We start from the raw sequence: 25,056 nt of genomic DNA on the forward strand, positions 1-25,056 counted from the left end.
ACGATGACAGTTCAGTCCCGTCCTTCTCATCAGTATGCATGTTTCAAAGTTTGCAGGAGATCGGCCATTTTATTTCTCAATTCAGGTCATTTCCTCAGACTTTGACTGTGACGGGTTAGGGGGGGTTCAGATTACACCACCTGGGGGTTTAATACTTTGTGTTTTTGTCCTGAAACTGGATCTAGAGTTTATTAAATGACATTTTTTAAGATGCTTTGAAAAAAGAAACAAATTACCATTTTCTAATTGTCAGCAGGACTCTCCAAAGTGGTGTTTGAACCCAAAAACAATCGACCGCCCCCACTCCATTAACATAAATCAGGTTTGTCAAATTTTATTTATTTATTTTTTTTTGCTGTTGACTTCTATAATTGTGCTTTAAATTTTTGACTAAAGAAAATAAACTTGTTTAATTCCTAAAAATATAGCCAAAACCATCAATGTGCTGCCCCCTACAGGTTGAAACAAGGTGTTGCAGTCGAGTTTTGTGATTGATCTACTGGTGTAAGCAGGGCCAGCCCTCGGCATAGGCAAGCTAGGCGGCTGCCTAGGGCGTCATCTGCTGGGGAAGGGGGGGAAATTGCAATGATTAGATTATACGGTGCATACACACTCAAGGTAAAAATTAAAAACGTGAATAAAATAACTTAAAATTTTAACGTAATCCAATGCTGCGCCCAATCTTACCTGTCTAAGCTAAATGATGGCGGTGGTGTGGGGGTGTTGTTGCTGCTCGTGCTTTTTTTTTATTTTAAAGACTGAAAAAGCAGCAAAACAAGAACCGGGACAGTTTTATGGTCAAAAAGGAAAAAAAAAGAGGAAGAAACTAACTCAAAGCAGAGATTTGTCGGTTTTATTCACATTTTGTTCCCCCCATCCCCCATTTCGATCCAAAAATACTCGGAAAATCAAATTTCGCCTAGAGCGCAGGGCAAAAGAGGGCTGGCTCACATAGATCCAGGCCACACCTCTGCAGCTCCACTAGCCCCGCCCCCTTTGGGCATTTTTCAAATCTGGGCTGAGAATGGAGTCAGCCTCCAGTTTGGTTACCCTTTAAGATTAGAAAACTAAACAAACCAGTTTCTTCTGGTTTAATAAATGAAAATGGTTTTGAATCTGTGCTTCATGTTTTGCATAACTGTGTGGAAGCTGCACTTGAACACGTCCTCATGCCTTCTTTTTTCTTCTGACGCATGCTTAGTGGTAACATAAATGAGGTTTATTTCCACAACATCATTGCATGTGAAACAAAAGGGTTTGTTGTTTGTTGATAATAAAGATTTTTGCATACATACATACTAGAGCGGCTGCAGCAGCTGATGGAGTCAGACGGAAGGTGGTGGCGGACGGAGACGGTAAATGAATGTATTTGTCAGTCTGGGAAAGAAGTTCTTTGGGGGATAGAATAAGTTTGTGTAAATTACAAAATTTGTTTGAATATTTTGTTTGACATACTCATCTGCATTCCTACTTACACTATATTTATTTAATTCTTTATGTTAAGATGAAAAACAGAACTTAAAAAGTTTTTCAAACATTATGATTACATCGAATATTTTAAGTTTATAGTTATAATTTATTTATTTATATGGCAGCTTAACATGAAAACAACATTAATAAAGTTAAAACAATTTTGAAAGTAAAAAATAAAGACATTGATATAAGCAAGAGCATAAATAAATAAAAAAGTACCAGAAGAGCAGAATGTCTCGCCGTGTCAAAAGTATGGTGGTAAAATGGATTTTAAGAAGTTTAAAAAAAGCAAATAGAAATTCAGCTTTATCTTTCAGAATAACCCGTCAATCCGTCCTCTGAACACATTGAATCATTTATGAGGTTGCTGGGGCCTATACTTGCAACCAGAGGGTGAAGGTGGGGTACACCCTGGACAGTTTGTGGTAGATCTACTACCACTACTATGACTGTACAACAACTACTAGTAATGATAATAATCTTTGCTTGTTTTAGGTCTGCAGCAGTGATCCAGTGCAGCCTGTTGAACTGGATTTGAAAACTAATTAATACAGTAAGTTTGTCGGCTGAATGATAAAAACATATTTATAATTTTGTGTTCCAGTTCTCGACTATATTTGATGTATTTTTGCATTAACTTTAGTTTAAAGGGATGCTGCCATGCAGAACACAAAACCTTTTTTAAAGCAGCTCGTGCTGTAATTTCATAGTGTAATTAATACCATAATTGTTTTTCTTTGAAATCAATTAGAATCCAATTAAAGCAGGAGGCCTGTTAGAGAACCGACACGCAACCTTGCAAGCCTCTTCCTCCCTAATAAGGTCAGCCTCATTGTTTGCGGCTGACAAACTTTTCACAAATGAGTCTTCACGCTCTTCGTTTGCAGAGACAGATGATTATTTTCTGGCCAAATATCAGAGTTTTTATCTCCAAATAGATGTTGTTCATCCCTCTTCCTACAAGTTAGTTCTCAGCTTTACAGAAGATCAAATCAAATAAGTCATATATAGAAATCTGCTGGATGCAGTAAATAAAGTTAATCTTTGCTGTAGGCTGAAACTTAAAAAAGAAAGTAGAAAGAATGAACAGTGGAATTTAAGAGATATAATGTGAAAACTCAATAAAACTCACTGAAATATTCTTTGCTGAAAGGAAAGAAGATGGGATAATTCAGAATATCGATCCTCGTCGTGCATCCTATCCATCTAACCGATCACACACGGATCGGATCAACTCTGTTCTCCGAGAGCTTCAAGGGAACAATTGTCTTTCTATTTTTACACATTTATTCTATTGATTTACACTCCAGAAGTCGTTCACGTTTGTTTCTGGGATAATTAACCCTTTCCTAACGAGCCGTAATCCTAATCTTCCTGCTTGAAAATATTGTTCCCATTTAATTTAGTTTCTATTGTCACACATTGTTGAAAAAAAGCAGAAAAAACTGCCAGAAGATCTCAACTGTTTTGGTTTCATTTAAAGCTCAAAAGCTGCAAATTGACAGGATCTTGTGGGTGCAATTTTAGCGAGGTGTGTGCACAGGCTGGGGGAGGGGGGGGGGTGACAGCAGTGTTTGGCACGGCGCCTAATCAGAGATGACGAGGCGGTTAACTGTACACGCCGCCACAGAAGACGGCGGGGAAATTGTTCCGTGTTTTGGAGGAAATCAGTCATTCAGTCGGAGAAACGCTGTTGATCCAAGCCAGGAAAAGACAATGCTGCTCCTTCCACGAATCCAAAAGGACAAAACTCAGACATTTTGTCGTGTTTTTGCATCCTGGCATTTCTCTCACAAGATGTCTTAAATAAGCCGAGCAGTTACTTCAAAAGAACTTAATTGAATTTGCTAAAGCAGTTATGCTTCCAGAAACCTTCAGGGTGGAGTTTACTTTTTAAGGTAATTATTCCTGTTTTGTTGAGTTTCCCGTTGAATTTATGTCTGTGTTTTATCTTAATCTTCAGCTCACTGCCTGGTACAATCGGTTAATCTGTGCCACGAGTGTTGATGGTGTGTAAGCTGCCTTTATCCTTTGAGACAACACCACACAACAAGCGTAATCTCTGCTCATTAGTCGCAGCAGGTTTTTTATGTCACGGAAATGTTGCTGGAAAGTTTTTTTCTGATTCTACATCACAGAAACATCACAGCTGCTTCTTTATGGAGCTGAATTGAGACCAGTATTATCTGAAACCCAAATAAAACAAGAGGAAACAAATATTTGTGTTTGGCCCCCAAAAAATGTAAAATGACCGAAACCTTTTGTTATTCTAAAATGCTAAAGCTATTCACATAATGCTAAAGGACTTAAAGCCGCAGAAATTGCACAAAGAGTTCGAAGAATTTCTTAAAAAATGAAAAAAAATTGCAAAAAAATTAAAAATGCATGTAAATTATGATCTCAGAGTTAACCTCAAACTTCAGTAGATGTAAAATTAGTGATAAATAAATAAAGTGATAATTTTGCTAAAATGTTAGTTTAAGTCCAAAACAGCCCCAAAACTCTATTGTTTGTGCCAAATTTGAAGCATTCACAGTTATTTTCAACTTCAAATGTTCTGTTTTTTAGGCTTCAAACCTCAAATTTGAGCCACGGGAGACAACTGGAACTCCTACGGAGTTTTATCCATTTTATCCAAGCATGAGGAGGCTTTTGATTCCTGATAAGACGGCGGTTTGAACGGGCTAGAACGGTGTTTTGGACGCGCGGTTTGTACGTGATTTTTACATCCATCAATGGACAACTTCCGACTATGATAGAACAGACTAAACAGCCATTTTCTGACCGTAATTATCAGAGTTCTCAGAGTCAGTGAACGCACCAGAACTCAAGTTACCACCCTCCTCGATTTTGATTGGTCCTTCGTGTTAGCCCCGCCCCAACGTGCCACAACGGCGCTAAAAGTTTTGAAAATGAAAATAAGAAAAAAGGGTTGAAAGTGAAAAAAAAAGTTTTCAAATTGAAATTTTGAGCATTTGAAGCTGAAAATAATTAAGTTTATTTAAGAATAGCAAAAGATTTTGGACATATTACTTTTTTTTTTGCCAAACACTATTATTTTTTTTAAGTTGTTTTATTTGGGTTTCAAATAATTTTGGCCCCTATTTTGCTTCATACTTCTTCATATAAGATGAGTTGAAAACTGCACAGAATAAAAGGCAGGTTCAGGAAAGGAGAACATAGATTACATTCTATTCCAACAAACATGGATCAAATCAGGAAATATCACCTGAGACAGACGTATTTCCATTCTAAACACGTGATAAATGCATGAATATTAGCATCACCTGTTAACTGGCACCGAGGAGTCGGTTCTGTTCAGATACTCCTGCAGATCCGGTGGAGGAACAAAAAGATCTGGAAACCTGACCGGATTGAGTGCTCAGACGTTTCTCTGAAGGAGAATGTGCGCCGACTTAAAAATGCATGAGATTCTTAACAGGTTGTTTAAATGAAGCATTGAAGGTCTGAACGAGGAGAAGATTTCTTGAAACTTTAAAGTCGTCAGCGGCCGCGACTCCAACCAAACATCACCGACACTGAGGACACGTCCTCTCTGAGCAAAGCTCTCTCCATGGACTTCCTCTGGACTTTTAATGATCTCAATATTTTACACACAACTGCAGATGAACGAGGACATGCATGAAAAGGAAGGAATGACACAGAGGAATAGCTAAAATACATTTCTAAAAAATAAAAGTAATAAAACATTTTTACTCATTTAATAGACCGTGAGAATGATTGAGGAAAATTTAGTGACAAAGTGTTTGTCGTTTTCTTCAATGAAAAGACACTTCGCTTTCAGGAGAATCTGATCGGCTGACGTGAAGGAGAGGAAATGACCTTGAAATGCCCACTGATAAAATCTTTATCTTTTACATGTTCTTGTGGCATTTTTCTGATGATGGAGGACATATTTAGGAAAAAATGAGCTAAAAATTGGGTTTCTGTTAAGGTAAACCCTGCAAATACAAATTAATAATGAAATAAAGTTCCAATGCAATTTCTCCGGAGCAGAACCCAAAGACAAACTTTCTATGCCTGCCAGAACAGCTGAGAGTCTCCTGCAAAAGACGATCCCTCATTCAGTTTTCCAGGAAGCTCTAGTTTACAAAAGGGAGGAATGAGTGTAAGGTTTGCTCAAGTATGGTGTTAGTACACATGTTACTCTGAACTCGAGCTATTTCTAAGAAAAGCCAACAGTGGTTCACTCATGAGCTCTGGTCTCATCAGTTCAGATGTAAACTTCTCCTTTCTCAGGATAGTGCATAGAATATCCCCAAAATGGCACAAGAAGCTTTGTGTGCAAATAATCCCAAAGAAAAAACAGTCAGAATAATAATAAAAATATATAATTTATTTGAGAGTTTCTGAAAACATTTGTAAAATTGTCAGAAACACCAGGAGTAAAACTAAAGATTTACTAAAAGAATGTTCAGTTCTATGTTCTGTTTTATTTGAACCAGGTGGAAAACCCATTGAGATCAGGATCTCTTTTACAAAGGCGACCTGGCCGAGTGGTCAGCAGCACACGCTCCAAAAATAAAGTTACAGGAGAAGAAAAAATAAAATAAGCTGTGAAATTGGAATATGTACAAGATGTAAAGGTAGGGTGTAACAAAGTGATAATTCAAGGTAATAAATCTAAATAGACAATTTGAAGGTGTAAAAGTTGAGCAGCATTACGTTGGATAGAGTAGTTATACAGTGCAATTGATTTACAAATGAAGTCAGACATGAGCATTAAATTCTTGAGTTTTCCTCTATGCCTAACAGAATGGAGCCGAATGATCTAATGAAGCCACATCAGACCTCTGCAGACGAGTTTGGAGAGAAAAACTGAAGGCTTGTTTCCCAAATTCAGTCGGAAGACGTGGAACATGCAGATGAAAAATATCACAAGAACTTTTGCTGATAAAGATGTTATTAAATATTCTAATTTTGGGTATATTATTGTTTTTGTGGTGTGCATAAAAAAAAATGCAATTAAGGTAAACAGGTGTTTAAAAGTGCTGTAAATACAAATAAAAAAAAACATTTTATCAGTTTTCTGGAAAAGAAAATGAGGGAAAATAAATCGATCAATCTTTGGTGTTTCTACCTTTAGATCAGTTACAATCACATACATGAACTCAGATTTTGTACGATTATAATCAGGCGTTTGATAAACCAAACTAACCAGGTGCTGATGATCATCAGTGTCACATGGAGGTCGAAACTCGGTCATGACGGGAATCCGAACAGCTTCAAACTGAGTGAAGAACATCTAAACTCAGTTACTGAGGTGAAGTCATGAAACCGTTTGAGCCCAGAAACAACACAGTTCTGCTGCATCAGCTGAGTCTCCACCTGACAAAGATTTCAAACCAACTTTCAAAATGATCAAGCTATTCTGAAGAAGAACAACGAAAACTTTAGGGATCGCAGACAGCTCAGTGGTGGACCAAGAAGTCTGCAGCAGATGAAAGATGCATCAAGCTCATCGAGCTTTGGAATCAGGAGATGTCCAGCAGTTTCATCAGCCTAGAACTGGAAGAAACCAGTGGGACCAAAGTTCACTCATCTACTGTTAGGAGAAGTCTGTCCAGAAGTGTCTTTGTGAAAGTTTCAGCCAAACCTCCAACGTGGAGACGAAGCAGAGAGACTCCAAAATACAGGAAGTGGAAGGATGTCAGCAGACGCTCTGGACCGATGAGTCCAGATGTGAAGCAAAACGGCAGTTTGGTATTTGGCATTTCTATGAAAGGAGTTGGAGATTTGGTCAAGATGAATTATGTCATCAATCCTGAGAAGACCTGGCAGTTACTTACCCATCATGCAACACCATAAGGTATTTTTTCAGCGCGACAACAACGGCAAACATCCAGCAAAAGTCATTAGGAACTATCTGCTGCATGAACGCCACAACCATCTCAACATCATGGAGGGATTCTGGGATGACATGATGAGACCGAAGGGATGAAGAAGAAGAAGATGCTTTTTTGAAGGCATCAGATATTGATTTAGATTTGACTTTTGGTGGCTGATGACAATAAATGACTAAATCTTTTATTTTTCTTCATTTAAAACATTTGCAGTATTCATTGTGTTTTTATTGACTTCTGCTTTTGGTGTCATTTGAGCAAAAATGTCAACCGTATAACTCTGGAAATGCTGATTATTTGTCGTCTTTTTCTCTATAGCTGCTGCATTCTGCAGCTAAAGACAGGAGTCTGTCTGTCAGATGATTCATTCTCCGTCTCTGCGTCGCTCAGATGAAAGAAAATGTTTCAGTGAATCTCCATATACAGTATTTAGACGAGTCTACATGTACGACCACTGCACACGTTTGTATTATTTGCTGCACATTTCCACCATGACTGTTCATTTTCCTGCTGCCTGTCACTCACTGAGTGTTGTTCTGATGTTGGTTTGTACTGAGGCTGTCATTGTAAATGAGATTTGATTCTCTAACATCTTAACTCCTATAATCCCAACTTTCCTCACAGATGGAAACAAAACATCTGCAAGACAAAAATGGTTAAACCTTTACGGGACACAAAGGAAATATCCAGCATAGACCGCTCAGTGAATCTGAAGAGAGAAAATATTTGTGCTTTTTTTTTTTTTAAATGGCGATGCTGCAGATCGCGGTGAACACTTATACAACACGTAAGGGTAAATAAGGGGGGGGGGGGATCCAGGCCTGTAGAAAATAGATTTTTCACATTTTCAACCCCTTAGATACTGCAGACTGGACAAGGAGCCCATTAGAGCCGTCCACGTGACACATGCACGCTCCCCAGCTGCAACCTGACTGTTAGAAAAAAGGAAATTAGACTAAGTGTAGTTTGTGTGTGGACGTCCTACTGGCACCTACGGATTATGTGCAAACTCCAACCGTGAGCTTCAGTCAGTAAGGAGCCATGGGAGATTCTATTGACCTGTTGCAACTGAGAAGACACGTCAACAATCATCTTCAAAAGACGCTCGATGTGGATAGTATTGATTATCCATCCATCCATCCATCTTCTTGTCCACTTCTTCCCTTTCGGGGTCGCGGGGAGTATTGAATATAATTACTAGAAACGATTCGATTTGATTCACATTTTTTCAATTCTTCCATTCAATTCAGTTTTGAGTTTACACATTTACACACATTTGTTTAGAAATACATTATTTTATTCATTTATTTACACATTTAATCTAGAGTGTGAGGATAGACCCCTAAAGATGGAACATCTCGTATTCAAGGGGTCCTCCATTTAATAATCTACTAAATGTTTTGAACATATTTATATTAATCTGATCCAGTTCATACTCTAAAATGTATCAGTGAAACACAGAGTTACATGGACTCTCAAAAGGAGAAACTTTAACAAAAATGTTCAGATTATTGACATTGTAAACATTGTTCTGCTTCTCCTGGAGGACGTTTCAGTTTGGCCACTAGGTTGTGATCACGCTGTAGCATTAAACCTTATTCCAGAAGAAGAAGACAGTATGAGCAAAAAATGATGTTTTTAACCAAAAAATGTTTCTTTAAGAAATATTTCCTTTAAATAGTTTGGAAAATTCATATAAAGATGTTCATTTAGTCAGCAATGGATGTTTAAGTCGACTGAACGTTAGCATTAGCCGTCCTATGGAAAATTCCATTAAATGTTAGCATCAAGCTAGTGGACTTTAGCTTCATGTGCTAAAGTGATCTATATTTTTGATTTAAGCTCAAATTGATAAATCGATTTTATAAACCCAGTCCTGCAGGACCTGTACTGAGTGAGGAAAACACAATCATAATGACGGCACGACACTGGACACCAGATGGGAAAAGAGAAAGAGGACGGCACATGATCACCTGAGCCCAAAGAATTTGGACACATGTACACCTCGGCTCTCGACCATCAGAAATGGAAAGATTTAGTTGCTGCCCTGAGCGTCTCAAGGCGTAAAGGGCAGTAGGTAAGTGCTCACAGCTTACTTAGAGTGCTGCAACACCGTACGACGTACGTCATGAGTGTGTCCAATCCCATTAGCTTTACAAATAAGATAAGATAATTATTTGTCCCACAGTGGAGAAATTCCAATGTTGAAGTATTCACCCACAATCGTGAGAATGGTACGTTCCATAAGAGCCTCAAAGAAACTCTGAGACACACCTGTGCTCCTCTTAAGATACAGCCGCTCCTCTATGGCCGTCCACAGACCGGACTGACCCAAAACCCAAAGTTCTGGTTTCTCTGGATAAATAGACCAACATTCAGGCAGATGAATTCTGAATTCTCACATAAATGACGAATGAATGTGGAGTCACTGGAGGGAAAAAACGTTCTTACTTCAAGTTGACAAAAAAGAAACGGAAAACACAATAATTATAGTTCATTTTCTTAAAAATACAAGATTTAATAAATATTTTGGTTCTGACAATGCCGAATCATTGTTGCCTCTTTGTACATTTTGTGAAGTTTCAAACCTGAGGATGTTTAGAAAAAAGGCTTATACCAAACTGATTGATAGTCTTTATTTACAGCCCATTTCTCCACTGAATTCAACTGCAAACCGATTATCTCAAACAACCCGACTTCTTATTTTCTTCTTTAACAGCTTCTTTACTGTTACTTTCTTTGATTATCTTGAACTAGAGCACCGCTGACCCTCGGAGATCTTACTGGGACAATTTGATTTAAAAACATGTTTCTGACTCACTGACAGGGCTAAGCCAGCAAATGCAACAGCGTGGTTATGAAGCTCCAGCAGACCAGCTTTTTCATGTTTACTTGCTCTTTTAAAACCCGGTTACAAAGCAGATCTGATCGCTTCTCCACCTTCAGCCTCTTTGGAAGCACATTTACAAATTTAAACTGAAAAGACGCTGCACAGATTTCTGCCTTTTCAGGATGTGGCGGAGAGATGACTGACAGCTCTGACACACTCAGAGACAACACTTCTTTTCACACATCCGGCTCCAGGATTTAAAAAGAAGAAACCTGCAAAGGGAATTATTTAAACGTCTAATGAGCACTTCAGACTGGTTTCAGTTTGAAATCATGAGATGGGTCTGAAAAATAAAGGATGAGAGTCATTTTACAAGATTTTAACAAACAAAAACAGTTTTGATGAGTTACACAGACTATGTATCAGATGAGATACAAGCCAACGCCTGATTGGCCGAAGTGGTTGCCTTAGAAACGTTGACTCCAAATGACTTGAACGAATCACCATTTATTGACGTCATCTGGCTTCAACATGGCGGCTCAATTGGTTGGAGTTTTTTTTTTTCCACAAACAATTTTCAGAATATTTATGACATACAGTACAGAACAAGAACATAATACTGTACATCTGTTTTCCAAAAGACTCCAGGGGGATACATTAGAAAAACAAAAGTAAGTCGATATTAAATTGTTCTGCAAACCTGAAACAGATGATGAGCTTTAATTCCTTTTTTGTTGTGGCTAAATGAAACAGAGTGTAAATACTGTCTGATTTCAGCAAATAATTTAAAGAAATTTGGATTTTTATTGCTAAATTTGGTTTTATGAATATAAAAAATGGTTAATAAAAATCAAGAGATTCATTAAATAGAATTGTGAAGATAACCATCAAAGTTAGTAAAACTTAAAAGAACGTTCTTCCAAGTTAGGAAAAGATGGGGATAGATTTTATAAGAATGTATTAATGTGTATTAAAGATTCTTCATACTGTTCACAAAATGTACAGTTTTTATTAAGATCTCTTTTAAACCTTCGTATGTATTGATTAGTTGCATTAAATCAATGTAAATCAATTGGTTGGAACTGGTAAAGCCATTTACTATGAATGATGTCACACTCACTCCAGTTTTATTACACAGTTTATTATATTTGTATTTATATTTTTCCATCTCTGCTCATGTCAATGACCGGTGCATCATACATCTGTGCAACTTAAATTAATCCTATGAATACTTGTACAATTACTACATCTGTGACAATGGTACGATCCATTTTCAAGAAGCCTCAAGATTATCTTTGTGACACTGTGGGCCCAGACCACCTGGACCGGTCTACCCCAGTACAGGTGCATGTGTCTAAAGCTTCAGTCATGGGAGTCTCAAGAAATGTTCTGATTCTTTCATCCATATTTACCAAAACTATGTTTTTCATTACAGCTAATTAAGTATACACCAAGAAAAAAAAACTACTTCCTTTAGTACCTGCACATATACTGAAGACTGTAGTAATGAAGACATAAAATACTGTAAGTTGTATTCTTCATTATGCAAAGTGGTTTTTGACTTTAGAAAGGGATTTTTTTAGCTTTATCTCCAATTTTACAACAGAAATAATCTGGATATTGAATTTTTGATGTAAATTCAGTTAAAAGAAAAGGCGATGGAGCAGATTATGACTTCAGAAAGCCGGTTGGAGCTCTGAAGTGCAGATCTAAAGACGTTTTGCTCAAAGGTGCAGACAATATGAAACAGGGGGAAGAAAGGCAATAAGACTGTACAGAAATGATGCAGATAAGTTGGGAACTAGTACTGAAATGATGTAATTTTATAATTAATGCCAATAAACTAATACCAGTTAGTTTGAACATTATACATCCAAGTTCAACATTAAATCAGATTTTTTTTTCTTTGAATTTTTCCCACATTTTCATTTATTATTGATCGTCCATCTTTTATAGAACAGCAGTAAGTGCAGGTGTTATTACCAACATAAAGCTCAAAGAATGTTGCAAGCGGAGGGAATTTAATGCACAAACATATAACATGTCCTGCCTGCAAACGAGTGCGCGCTCTCTGGTGATCAATGTGAAACTATGTCAGGAAAAAACAACACTTTGGAGAGCCACAAACATCACAACTCTGAGTACATCTGCAGGAGCCCTAAACATGCGGATCAGTTTGTCACCTTCCTTCTGGGTTATCCGAACCAAAATAAAATCATTACAACTGTTGGAGGGATGGACAAAAGTGTGTGTATATTTGCATTTTTAAATAGTATCAACAGTGGTATGAATAAATATTTAAAAAAACTTCACAGGGCTCCATGTTTATTGGAAAAGGAGGTTTAATCCTCACATTTCCATAAACTGGATTGAGGTTGGCTTTCAGACTGCAGACATAATACTGTTGACTGGTTTCCATATCAAAAGTGGGGATTTCTTTGACAAAGTGTGGATTTGTTAAAAAGGAAATCTAAATAAATTCTGATTGGTCGACTCAACAGAAACCCACACCAACAGTTCACGGATGAGCGGTCCAGTTCTGTGGTTTCTATATGATCCTTCAGCCCAAATGACAGGATAGAGCTATGATGTAACGTGTCAAAATCCTTGTTTGTATATGAGAACTGGACTGAGTGAGTGTAATGCCGTGCATACAAAAATAAAAAAAAAAATGAAGTCAATTCAGTCATAATGTGGACTCCGTCATGTTGGAACCAGAAATCATCATTGGGTAGTGTTTGGTCCGAATCAGTCATCGTTTCTATGGCAACCACTCTCGCCAATCAGGAGTGAGCTTGTTGGAAGGCCACACCCCTAGAACTTGAAAGGAGGCCACAAATGTTTTGAATGATGGACATGTGGGCTGGCAGGCTCCACCTACTTTTATTGAGGCATTTGATTGGTCTGTTTATAACTGACTTGTTCTATACAGGAAAAATATGGGATTAAGAAAAATTTGAATTAGTAAGAACATGTCATAGTTTTTTTATCAATCATCCATTCCCATAGCATTCCCAGTGGTCTTTTAATGATGATGCTGTTTTTTGGCTAAATATCAAAAAATGTTGGAAATAGTTTCTGCAGAACGACAGAAGTTTATTAGAAATTCCCCTCTGAGTTGTGGGTGGGGCCACTGGAATGGCCAATGTCCCCTTCGGAGAGTGATCCCATGTCCCTTCTTTAATGCTTGATCCGACCGGCCACCTGGCGCTCGCCTACGAGCCCCAACCATAGGCCTGGCTTTGGGGCGGGGCCCCAGTAATGCCAGTCCAGATGATCTAACAAACCTTTGATTGAACTTCTCTTTGTCTGGCTCGTCACCCCTGTCTGCCATGGGAGACCCAACCAGGGGCAAAAGTCCCAGAGAGCATAGCTCCTGAGATCACTCGAGCACCCCTTCACCACGGTAAGGTGGCAGTTCAAGGAGAGGCCGAGTCATGGCAACTTGAACAAGGAAATAGCTAGAAATGCAATCATAGTTTTGTTTTTCTCTATACATGTCCATCATCAGAAAAATGCTACAAGAACATCTTAAAATCACCAAAGACATGAAATGTTTTAGATCAAGAATAGTTATTCTGACAAATGGAATTTCTGAGTAGTTGTTCATTTCTCCATAGAAGTCTATCATATTTTGGTTTCTTGGAGCCACTTCCTGTTTGGAACTCCAGGAGGGCGGGGCCTCTCAGTTCAGTTCTCTAATACAGTCAATGGTTGACATGATCAATAATGATTTAAAACGTAAACTTTATGTTACATTTTTTTTTTATTGAAAAGTCAAATTTAAACTGAAACTGTTCAGGAGAAACCTCTCTGTTTGCTGCGATTTCAGAAATGAAACACACAAGTTGGCAGAGTTTCTTTGAGGTAGTGAGTGAAATCCGTGTGGCCTTGCTATCCTGAAGACATTCTCTCTTATTCAGAATTCATTTTTAGCCAAAAGGAGCTTCTCTGCCAGCCATTATCTGCTTGTTTGTTTAGATGCAGCTTTCTAATTAAAAGCAGAGAAGTGTGTGCAGTAGTGCTGCAGAAGAGAAAAAAGACAGAGAGAAAGAAACCCCCACCACCACCTCGAGCCCGTCGCTTCAGGTACCAGCATTATGAAATTATGAATCACAGGATATTTTCCTGTAAAGAGCAAAGCAGATCAACAGGCAGCCTTTTGAAACAGGCATCTGCTGCGGAGAACACAGAGCCGTCACAGAAAAGACAGATTCTGGCGCCTTGGGTGTCAGGGCGCGGGGGTGAAATGTGATCGATAAGAATTGATCTGTGCAGCAGCTCATCCACACAACAGCCAAACAGGAATAAATAGAAAACAGCTGTAAGCAAAAGCAGCAGGCTGTTTAAGCACGGAGGGAAAATGTTTATGTGATGTTGGCATGAAGATTTGGTAATTTTATTGTCTTTGATGCAGCTCCGCGCGACCCCTTTGACCTTACTTGCTCGTGGTGATGGATATAAGTGACGCTTAAAAAGCACATCCTGGAAAGACTTTTGATGGCGGTTTCAAGTCTTTTCACGTTGACTTTCATTAGAAATCCTACATTCATAGTTTATCTACACGCCTTTGAAAATGACAAACCGCAGAATGTAGAGATGCCAATCCACATCGCTACCAAGACACTCGCTGTTGCTCCACCAAACTGTCGGCTACAATGTCTTATCAAGAGTGTGAAATTCTTGAGTTCCTGAGATGAGTCAGCCAAGAGGAGAAAGAGCGGAGACGGAGTGAAGCTGCAGGGAGGAAGCCGGCAGCTGAATACTCAGGGAGAAAGATAAGGGAACACTACATCAGTGGATTACCAGCATCCGCAGATCAGGGCCACGGGCTTCCACACCCACGCGTACACACACAATTTAATGGACTGATAGAATTTTTTTTTTTTTCCATAACTGAAAGTGAGGTTTCCTTATCATTCCACTCACAATATATGATTTATGTTTTGAAAAGCCAACATAAATGCAGGTTTTAATGGAATTACATGTGTGGGAGTGTTTATCTAAAATGACAGCATTAAAAACGTTAGTGGTAATTAGGCAACAATAGATAAATACAACAGAAGCTGTAAATTGGTCCAATCTAGCCTCTTCAGCTTGTTTAGTAGTTATGAATAAAAGAAAATCCAAAGCATCTCTTGCCAAATATCAAGAGCATCCTCTTGTCATTCAATTATCAGGCTGATCCTGTTGTGGGATTATAGGAGAGATGCCAATAACCGAATTATAAAGATATGCAGATGATACAATAAATCCAATGTAGTTTTTCATGGATTTTTTATTGTTCTGTATGGGATAAATGGCTATCTGTTCTTTTTTGGCAATTAAATTGTTTTTTTAAATTTCAAAATTACTTCACACCAACAATCAAACACTTTAGAGCACTAACAGTTATTTTTTTCTTTTTAATGAAAAATACCCAGTGTCTTTTTTTATTCCAAAAAGAAAGAATAGTGTAAATAAGCAGCAGAAAAGAGAATCCTGGAATCAGTTTATAATAGGGATGTAAAAGATATTAAATACATATCGAAAAACCGATACGCACTGGGAGTAACAGCAGGATCAGTTTGGGATGTAAAACATAAATACGTATTGAAAACATATTGTTTGAGAACAACAGATATGAACAAAATTATGAAATCAAGACAAAAATATTCAATTTCTATCAAACTGTAGTTTCTCTTTTTCTGCAATTTGGCTTTTTATGTTCATGCGATGAAAACAAAAACAAGTCCAATCATAAACTTGCTTTTCCCAAGTCCAAACCTGAATATATTTCTCTGTCAAATACCATGCATTATTATTTAGAGCTTTAGATGCCATATGAATAAGAAATATCTATATTTTAGTGTTTTTGGTAAAAGAATCGGGCTGTATTGTTTCTACAAAAAGTTAGTTGAATCCTTTACGTAACGATCATGTATTGAGATGTATGTTGAATCATTTGAGAGGGAAAGACACACAGACACAGTTTATGGACCGTAATGAACTCTTAATTCAGCAAAGTCAACAACTTTTTCACATGTAAAAGATGAACAGTCATTCTTCTACAATAGAAAGGAAACAGTATAGAAGTTCTTTCCAAACTTTCTGCAGAAGTTTCTTAAATGTTTGGTGTTTTACTCTGTGAGTCGTACTATTAAGGATTTTGCAACGTCGCCCGGATTGGCATCACGGGGGCCACCAGGACACGTGGCTCAGCGGCCCAAACCATGGTCATGGAACATGGCTTCCTATGGTCATAAGCAGCTCTGGGTCATGACTGAAAGAATGAGATCCCGACTACAAGCGGCTGAAATGAGTTTCCTCTGGAGGGTGTCTGAGAGCTCCCTTAGAGATAGGGGGAGAATCTCGGTCACCGGAGAGAGCTCGGAGTTGAGTCGCTTCTCCAGTTGAGGTGGTTTTCAGGACTTAACATTTTCCTTCGTAACCCTCCTTCTTTTGTGTGGCCTCAGAAACCCTGAGGACGCCACAGCGTCATCATCGATGCTCCCTGAATGAACAGTGTGGTACAGCAGCATCACTTTGACCTCCACTCCACAGTCCTGAGAAAGCGTCCTTTCACTTGTCATTCATTCCGTGTTACATCATCTCTCTGAGCTTCCATAAGACACAAACATGTGTTTGAATTCAAAGCAAACGCTAACCCGACTATCAAAGGGCCATCACATCAAATCTGGCTGTAACTGCACATTTCCATTGGAGCAAAGGCAGGAGCCGCATGTTTACAGCAGAGGTCACGTAGAAAAAATACTCTTCCTTTTTCATTAGGAGTGATCACTGCAGACACTTCAAAGACACAAGGAGACTGTAAAAAAATGAAGGTGTCAGCAGAGACAGAAAGTCTATACAGGTGAGCGAAACTCTACTGAAGGTGTGTTTGAGGGAATGCAGCAACCAAACACCAAGAAACCAGCTGATCACCGTCTTCTTCATCGGTCACCAGAAGATCTTAATGCATCTGACATAACAAAACAAATACAGTTGAACTGAACTTTATTTTATTTTACAAGGAGAAAGTCTAACCTCATCTGTCAGTCAGACCATCATCACAGAAAGGAGATTTTTTTTTTAAACCTGATCCTCTAATTTTGATGTTTTTAAATGGTTTTCATGAAATTCAGCGACTGACTGAAGAGTAAACGCAACTGTTAGAATTAAATAGTAAAATCAAAGTATGTTTAAACTTTCACTAAATTGTTCTGATCCATAAATTTAGTCTGCTCCTTCTGTTAAGTTCCCTTTTTGCACTTAGTGCAACTGATCACAGTAAAGAGGCTTGAATGTGTAATTGGGATTAAAGAAAGCATATCAAACTGGATTAGGGGGATTTTATCCGACAGACTCAGTTCAGTTAATCCAAACAAAGAGTCTTGTACTTTTAAATTACTTATGGCACCCTACTGATCATGGTACATGGACCAGTAGGTTTTATTCTAAAAAATAAAACCAAACTTCTTCTAAAAGCATTACACAAGAGCGTTAGGGGTCACATAAAAGAAAAAAGGAGAACAAAGTCATAAATTAATAAGGAAAAAGATGACATTTTATGAATGAAAAAGTCATAATTTACAAGGGAATAGTCAGGCCTTTAAAAAAATGAATTTGTAGTTTTGTGAAATAAAAGTGGTCTTGGACCGTTGGCATGGAGCAACCCCACTCCCCGTTCCCATCACCCATGACTGAAAGCTGTTGACATGCTCTCCTACTAGCTTGTGGCGCCCTGACGTTACCGCTACAACAAAAATGATGAGCAATATGGGAGCTAGGCGTACAGTTTTGAACCAGATACCAGCCCAGATGAGGAAAACTAGTTGTTAACAAATGGATGCATCAGAATAAGGCAGAGCAGGAAGTTTGTGGCCAAAACGTCACAAATACGATTGGAATGCTCCTGATTTACCACAATTTGAATAAAGAGATACTAAAAAATAGAATTTTAAGCTTAAATTTCTTTATGATATCCTCATCAGAAAAATGCCACAATAACATATTAAATATAAATACATCTATTTTTTCATCCGAGTGTTTCTTTTATGGGTCTATATGATGCTATTCTTAAGCCTTTCCAAAAAAAAATATATATATCCATATAAATGATCATATATTACCTTTAGCACACTAAATAATTGTTTTATTTTATTAAATCTGAGTTATGTTAGCAGTACATTTTCATACCAGGAAGTAAGATGAACAAATCTCTGAGGCTCCGCCTTTTGGTCTTTGTGGGTGCCGCCCATTTCATGATGTCATCCTGGAGCCAGCCTCAGCAGCATGTTAAACATCATCCAAACTTTTACAAAGACGGATGTCCAAATAAAATTAAAGGCGTTTAGCCGATCGCTGCTAGTTCTACGGAGAATGTGGGTGTTTGTGTTAGCCTGTGGGCGGAACTGGCAGCAAAGACTCCTCCTGGAAGGGGCGGTTCCTCACCTTGTTATGTCACAATGTGAGAATGTGCTTGTTCCGTGGATTGGGAGGAGCTGGTACTCAAAATACTCTGAGATGTGTGAATGGAGCAAAATACCATTTTGAGGTTGTTCTTTTGTGAGAAAATATATTTTTTTTATATACATAAAAGTGCAAAAAAGTTAATTTTGCATGATATAGACATTAAAAGGATAAATATAACTTTTTTCCATCAAAAACTTTTTAAAATTAGAACTTTATAAATCAATAATTTTAACATTTATTCATAAATTGTTGCATTACTTTAAATAATTTTACTTTTTTTTCCTTATAAAATTTTGACTTCTCACAATTTTCCAACTTTTTTTTATTTTTTATTTTCCAACTTGTACAGTGTATTTTTTTCCTTTCATGGTAGCCCTAACAGTTTATACAGTTTTTCTTGTAACTTTGCATTTCTTCTTCTGGTCTGGATCAAAGCTCATTTCTAGGACGCTGCGCCCCCTAATGGGCATCTGTCCAAACTGCATCATTTTCCCTGCTGAGAGTGATGTGAGTGAACCAACCTAACCTGGTCTGTGAGGATCGGAAGTGTAACAGCTGCATAGAGTTGGGTCATGGCGATGACGATCCGCCGTGTTTGTTGGTTTAAAGGCCAGCATTAGCAGCCAGAATCCGTGTGGCTTCATGAAGCTGCTCGACAACAAAAGAGCAACCTGGGTGGCTTGTCGAGAGAGACCAGCAGACAAAGACCTACTTGACAAAGCCTCTTGAGATAAGGTACAAACACGCAGCCACATTTGTATTCTAAGTAGGCTGTGGGTTGGGGGGGCTATTGTAATTGAAAACTCTCGGGGTGTTGAAGGGTCAGCAAATTCAGCAGGGCCAAAACAGGAAGTGTCTTGTGTTCTGGGTTCCAATGTGAAGCCGTAATCGTCCCGCATTGAGATCCTCCGGCCCGGCGACAGCCTCCATCCCGGCCTCTCAGACTGACTGATGTGTCGGGATAAGAGCAGAAAATCGTAGCCCCCAACCACGGCAGTGACAATGCATGCTAAATGAGGTTTCCACTGAGGATTTCTCCTATTTAAGTGGATTAAGCTGAACTGAAGCTACAGGGAGGAAATGTAGAAATGCTGTGACCAAACTGAGGTTTTATTTGTATTTCTTTTCAGGTAAACTTCAAGAACATAAAAAAATGAAGAAAAGTCAATCCAAACATTATTGCTTTCTTTCGGGGCAGATGTTTTCTGCAAAGAAAGTGATGACAGTTTGTACAGGTATTCTCCAGGTTTAGCTAATCCTGAAGCATGTTGCATAAGAATAATCTGATGCATAGGAAAGCTATAGATGTTATTCATACATGTTCCGGGGGAGGATTTCCCAGGAGACATAAAACAGGATTTTTCTTTGGAGCAGAAACATGAATATTATATGTAGTTTAAATCTCTGAACACATTTTCATTCAGAATACTTTTTTATGTACAGATTTTAAATATCATTCAAAGTTTTCACTGGATTAGACTCATTTTCAAATTCTTAAGTGGCTTCATCCATGTCAGTTACAGCAGGTGAATGATTACAACCCATTCTCCATTTCTGTCTTCATTTTGAATTTTCACTGTCCCCCTTCTTCACAAAACATCTCAGAAGATCCAACTGGTGTTAACCCCCCTATGAGCAAACCTGCTCAGGTCTAGGGGGAAAATACAAAATAAACAAAGCCCACAAATCAAGACTACCAAGGTCCATCCCCAAACTAAAGTAACAGAACTCAGCAGTGTAAGACTAGATCAGAAGATACCAGCACCACTCAAAGTACAACACAAATGCTTTATAGAGTGCTGCTCATCTCCCTGCCTCCTCTGTCTTAAGTACCCAGCAGGCACCACACCTGCCAGGTGAGCAAAAAGGTCCAGCAGTAGCAGCAGGACGTAAACCTGGATAGAGATTCATAGTCTTTAGTCTGTAGAAGAAACTTTTTTTTTCCCTCCAGCCTCAGCTGAACCTTTCTGAACCTTTGAGCTCAGACTCAGCCTCCTGTTGGAGGTTTGTTCTCATCGTTCATCCCGTGGACGCAGCGAGGGACGTTCACAAACAATACTCGTTTATGTTTCTGGAAATTATTTTTTTTCTGTCGTTTTAAACATCTTTACATCCTGGGATTGGTCAAAAAGGGCCCACAGATGTAGATTAATGTCAACATCAATACATCTATTATTATGAAACAGATTTTTTTTCTTCAAAACAAACAAAAGCACTAATTATTCTAGCCTACCATTAGTCCAGAATCATGGTTTTGAGCTCTGTATATTAATACGATATGCAAAATCAAAGCTTTTCAAACACATTTCATCCTATTAGCAGAAACACATCACTGACAATTAAACCCTAAATAGCTCCTCTCTTTCATTGTATACAATTGGGGCAGTGATACGCATGGCTACAGATTCCTGTTAGGACAAAAATATACATTAGTTAATTAACGTTTCTGCTTTTATTTATTGTTTTTGGCATAAAAGCTCTGAGAAATGAATCTCTTTGCCTGCAGGAACAGCTGCTCAGTCGTCACGGCTTCATATTTTAAAGAAACTGGAATCATTTTGTCTTTTAAATATGAATATAATGGATGAAATAAGCAAAACAGATGAGATTCAAATAAACGCATTCTGACTTTATAATTATTTAGCGAACTGAAACGTTAAAGTAATCATTCATCTCTGACTGTGTGCTGCACCAGCCTGCTAATAAATCAATGTTTGTACATACAGTTAATAAAGACTGTTTAAAAAAAAAGAAAATTCCCACAAATAGAATCGCTGGAATCTAAACTGTACGTCTGGATAGAAATGATATTGATCCCCATTTTTGTTGCATGGCTAATGTTACATTGGGATGTGAGGGCCTGTAAGCTTGAAGAGAATGTAAACAGAAAGCTCTCAGCAACGGGGAGGGGAAGGTGGGCGGGGTTTCTTTGCACCGTCACAACTCAGAGGTGAATCTCTGAAGGATTCCTGCTGCTCTACAGAAACTATGTCGCAAAACATTTGGCAGGTTTTTGATTTTGGCTGAAAACGGCATCATTATAATTAAAAGACCACGAAAAATTCCCCCAAAATAGATCAGAATATGATCGGAGTTGGACTGAATAACAACTAAACTGAATTCCAAACCGTTATTCCAGAAAAAAAAAACTACAGTAACACTTTGTTTCTCTTTTAGGATGCTTTAGCTGAACACTTCTGATCCTCCTACAAGACTTCTATAACAACTCATCTACAGTCCACAGATATTGATAATGAATGGAAGACGATCCACCATCACGTGTTTAAATACAATCCATCATCTAGCAGCTGTGCATGGATGGAAAGTGTACACAGTTTGAAGAGAAGCTGGATCTTCATTAAATCAGGGCAGCCCAACCCTCCTCCCCCTCAAAAACCAACCCCCTGCCCGTTTCCAGCTATTCTTGCCTTTCTCACTCACTGCTGATTAGCTGAACTGAGTGATTTCAATCTCTGAATAAACACACCTGATCCAGATAATCAGCAGCAAGTAGGGCAAAGAGGGCCGGATCACCGGCCGGATGGTGGACCTCCAGAACCAAGGACCAGGCCGCCCTGCAGTGAAGACACTACAGAGAAGTCTTTTATTGGACGGGATTTGGTCGAATCTGTTTTCCAGGAGAAGTAAAGCATTCTGCTGGAGCTGTGATCCTTTTACAACCCTTTAAAACAGGGGTCCCCAAACTACGGCCCGCGGGCCGGATCCGGCCCACCTCAACATGTTGGTCGGCTCTCCACACACTATCAGGGAAGCATGATTTTTTTAGATTGTTTGCCAACACTGCCAGCAAAACAGTGTTTTGCTAACAAAAAGCACTGTTAGCATCAATTGCAGACAGAACTGCTAACAGAAAAGACTTCCTGTTAGCCTACAATCCGGCCTCGGCTCCCCGCATCAGTGAAGAAAAAAAGTTTTGTGGCCCTCTCAAGAAAAAAGTTTGGGAGCCCTGCTTTAAAAGACTCATTACCACATGAACTCTAATTTGAGGCACCTGATCATGAAACACCCACACATCCAACTTCTTCCTCAAAGTGCTATTTTCCCAAAATCAAATCTCAAATTATTCATCATTTTAGTTTGAAATTACTTGTAATATGACCACAAGCCTCCAGGGGAGCAGCACTCAGCCCCGGTTCAATACACCGCCCTCATATTTCAATCAATAATCAAGCCATGCTGCAATTAGCGAGTCGGAAGGGTCGCGAGACTCACGTGACAAATCAATCGGGCAGAGAGGCGGCGCGCTCATTGAGGTGATTCACAGCCCAACAGTTTGTCCCACGCTAAGCCCGAATCCTCGCCGTCTATCTTCTTTATATGAAGCTCTCAAGGCTGGAAATATGCATCTGTCAAACGTCCCCCATTACTCCGGCTGCCTGTCACACCTGGGGCAGCTCACAGCCAGGCGGAAAAAAGAAGACGGAGTGCAGCTGTCAGCTCAGGAGCCTCAGTGGACGCAAAAGCAGCGGCTCCCTGATTTCTGAGACTCTAATTTCCTCAAAACGTTGATGTTTCTCGGCTAACCACAGAGGTTTTTTCTACTTTGTTTCATGTCAGAATCTACTACATTACTTCTCAAATAATAAACTGACGTGTGTAGCTGAGAGTCGCTTCAAATGCCCGGCAGAGAGAACGTCAGAAATGCCCGGCTTTAGCTGCTGGTGTTGGTGTCTTTTCATATTACAAACCCATTTCTCTCTCCTCCCTCCACGAGACTGCAAACGGTGTCATGAATGAAATATAAGCGGTGTAACTTATGAGGCCCGACCAACTTTGCTCAAAGCCATTTTGGGATTTGATTTAAATTCATCAGCGTGATGATCACTCTTAAACCAGCGACACGGCCAATGGGGCACTGGTCCTCCAGATATGAGCTGCAGATGAAGCACACAGATTACTTATCAGCTCGGACCACCTTTCTACTCAGCAGTAATGAGACATCCATCAATGTCGCAACGGATACCTAATAAAGCTACTTCAAATCAGCTGGAGACTGACAGTACTGTTGAATTCCTGATGTAGGATTGCTCCGTTCTTCTTCTTCTTTTAGAGCAGGAACAGCTTTTAGAGATTTGTACCAGAAGCAAAAAGTACAAAACTTGCAGTTTAAAAAAAGGAAGTGTTTTCATAGGATCAGTGACAGGCAACCCCCTCATCCCACTGGATGTAATTACTCTTTTTCTCATTATTTCTCGGATTTACAACTTGTGTCAATAAGTGTGTAGTAAAAAAAATCCATTTGGTCATAAAGCCACAGATGCCTGGCTTTACTGAGGCTGGGTGGATGAGAGTCCCGGATCCATCATTCCTCCACAGACAGACAGACAGCATCCCCACATTTACATGTAATCATGTCCTTTCCTGTTTGATGTAGTTTCTCACAATCCTGCTGGATCTGAGGCGGGCTCACTCGAACTTACTCGAAATAGCCCATCACTAAGACATGAAACAACTTGGCTCCTGCTGCTCCTCTTTAGACAATCTGAGCTTCACACCACATTCATCACGGCGAGGAGAAACTACACATGCAGACAAATCAATTTGTGCTCACTGGAAAGCAGGCACTCCAGGTTTTACAGTGTTCAGCAGCCGCAGAGGAAAGTGGAGAAATCAGGGCTTACCTGGACTCTTAATGAAACTGGCTGCTGTGAGTTACAGATCCCATCTTTCCCCATGGAGGAGAATCGGAGAGGAGGACGGAGCGGGAAGCAGAGAGCGGGAGTAGACCGAGAAGAGAGCAGAGCAAGTGGAGCTCTCACACGGCGCCGAGAAACACTGAAGGGGATGTGCTGGCTCTGGGAGGTGGTACATCTCATTCAAATGACATCTGCCTCTCTCTTAAAAACCATTGGCTAAGAGGCATGATCTCCTAATAAACCATCCCTGCTGTCTCCAAGAGGACACACCCCCTTCCTTCTGTTCCCGCTGCACATGGATGTGGAGACGCGCTCCCACGCTCATACTTACATATTCACTCTGGCTCCCTCTTTCTTTTGTCCTTTGATTTCCCTCCGTTCGGTGACCGAGCACTTTCACTTTCTTCACTCTCGTCCGTCCACCTACCACCTTTTATTGTCTTTTTCACCCCCCAATGCTGTGCCAGCACAAATGCTACTTTCAGTGCTTCTTGCATTTTGTTTTTCTCCTGCAGGCTTTGTAGAATCTGTCGGAGGTATCTGAAGTGTTTCAGGAAAAAATGAGATTTTTTAAAGTTCCCAAAAACTGCTTTGAATTTGAAGCCTGTTATAAAGCTCCCCATCACCTACTGTACTTAAATTAAAATAAAAGTGAGTGCCATCGATATAGAAGGAGGATTAGTATCTGTACTCTTCATAACTCTTTGTATAGCAAAAAAAACTATTTTGTTAAATTGGAAAAACAAGAAAAACATAAACGTTAACCAGTACAGGAATC

The 25,056-nt window shown here is 39.2% G+C and overlaps 1 protein-coding gene across 1 annotated transcript in view; it reads right to left on the reverse strand.

Moving 5' to 3' along the window:
- thsd7ba (thrombospondin, type I, domain containing 7Ba) overlaps positions 1-24,697 on the reverse strand; it is a 255,311-nt gene extending 230,614 nt beyond the window's left edge. The window contains exon 1 of the mRNA XM_024286085.2: positions 24,264-24,697. The gene's annotated coding sequence lies outside the window, so the exon portion shown is untranslated. The remainder of the gene's footprint in view (positions 1-24,263) is intronic.
- Between the last annotated feature and the right edge of the window lie 359 nt (positions 24,698-25,056).

This window comes from Oryzias melastigma, linkage group LG21 (genome assembly GCF_002922805.2).
Source record: "Oryzias melastigma strain HK-1 linkage group LG21, ASM292280v2, whole genome shotgun sequence".
NCBI classification, from domain to species: Eukaryota; Metazoa; Chordata; class Actinopteri; order Beloniformes; family Adrianichthyidae; genus Oryzias; species Oryzias melastigma.